General features: G+C 37.5%; 1 long non-coding RNA gene across 1 annotated transcript; it reads left to right on the forward strand.

The window, feature by feature from the left end:
- Window positions 1–823: 823 nt before the first annotated feature.
- LOC127838196 (uncharacterized) lies at window positions 824–1,378 on the forward strand. Its single transcript, XR_008029714.1, has 2 exons — window positions 824–863; window positions 1,001–1,378. It is a non-coding gene; the product is annotated as an uncharacterized LOC127838196 (long non-coding RNA).
- Window positions 1,379–1,654: the final 276 nt, after the last annotated feature.

The raw sequence follows: 1,654 nt of genomic DNA on the forward strand, positions 1-1,654 counted from the left end.
TTGGAATGCGCATACCAATTATTATTTTGTCAACGTTTGAAAGCATTAAATGACAGTCATTATCAAACATTTGCTTTGCTTATAAACACGTGTTTCGATGACTTTCTACATACAAACGTTCCTAAAAAATACTACAACTACTACTACGTTTAAATTACAATCTCGCTGTATCACACTTAAAAAAATTAGGCGCCTTTGAACGTGCACTCTTGCATGAAAATGGCGCTAGATACATCCGGTAAATAGTAATAACTACGAAAATACCTGTATTTGTTCTGCTGTATTATTCACGCTTACAGTTTAAAGCTGTATGTCATTTCGGTATATCATGTTAATCTGTGGCTTGGTAGTTGTTGTTTAAGTAGATTGGATTGTTAACAGCAAATACATGAGAGCACTGCATTTGAATAGTCTTATATCTATGATATAGTATATGATATATATATATCTATGTAGGATATAAATAAGTCCGCAAAAAACAACGTATTCTGTAGCTTCAATACGTCAGATGTTAATTTACCGAAAAGTAAGCTCCTCCCATAAACGAAAAAAACGTATTACATTCTAGTCGCCGCACTTCAGTGCGTCGCCAATAACCATTAGAGTCGATGCGGCTTATTCCGTACGGGCGTCTAATTTCGTACACTATTAATTTATTGTTTATATCTTCTTAGTTTGGTTACACATACGCCATATCGATTATACTCATATTTTCGCTTGTTTAAATGTGCGTTTCGTGAAATCGATTGCCGATGACGTAACTGTCTAAATCCGATTGGCTGCATACGTATTTGGCGCGAAATTTAAAAATTCCCGCTTTTTCCCGCATCATCAGCAAGCGCTCAGAAACTACAACTCCAACGGTAATAAGATCATCTTTGTTGTTATGAATTGTGTGCGAGGTTGTATGTTAAAAATCATTTTATGAAATATTTTTTCTTTCTTTTTAAGCTCAACATATATGTTAAAATCTATATAGTTCTTGTTTATTTGTTTACAGACATGAGTTTCCAATTTAGAACAACCCCACATGTGTTGATGTTGAGATCAATTGGATTTGGGGCGACCGGCCTGAAAATACACGTTCTTTTGTGCAAGTTGTTTTTGCGTGAAACGCAATATGAACATCATCTTATGTTTGACGTTTTCACCAGACTGTCAACGCTATTGACAGAAAATGTGTATAATCAGCAGGTGATATGGAATGCATATTGCAGTCTTGATAGGGACGAACTTAGCATAGTGTATCTCGCATGGAACGTTGGAAGAGTTTTGCAAGACTGTGACTTGCTTGACCACGTGGACGAGATTAGAGCCAACACTCTTTAATGGAGCTTCCGTATTTTCTGTAAAATGATCAATAAATTTACAATTATGAGTTTTGTTTATTTTTGTCATTTACAGTCCACAATGCCCAAAAGGTATTCTCAAAAGGATATCCTCGATGCTGTGGATGCGGTAAGACAGGGGATGTCGTACCGGAAAGCTTCTAGCAAATTCGGTGTCCCAGTCATGACCATCGAAAACCGGATCAGCGGCACGGCCGACGAATTGGCACAAGCTGGGCGACCCACAGTCATACCAGCCGAAGTTGAGGTGGAGCTAGTTGAAAAAATTAAACGGGCAGCGAACATGGTGTGTAGCTGTTTCTATA

Source organism: Dreissena polymorpha, chromosome 7 (genome assembly GCF_020536995.1).
Source record: "Dreissena polymorpha isolate Duluth1 chromosome 7, UMN_Dpol_1.0, whole genome shotgun sequence".
Classification (NCBI taxonomy): domain Eukaryota; kingdom Metazoa; phylum Mollusca; class Bivalvia; order Myida; family Dreissenidae; genus Dreissena; species Dreissena polymorpha.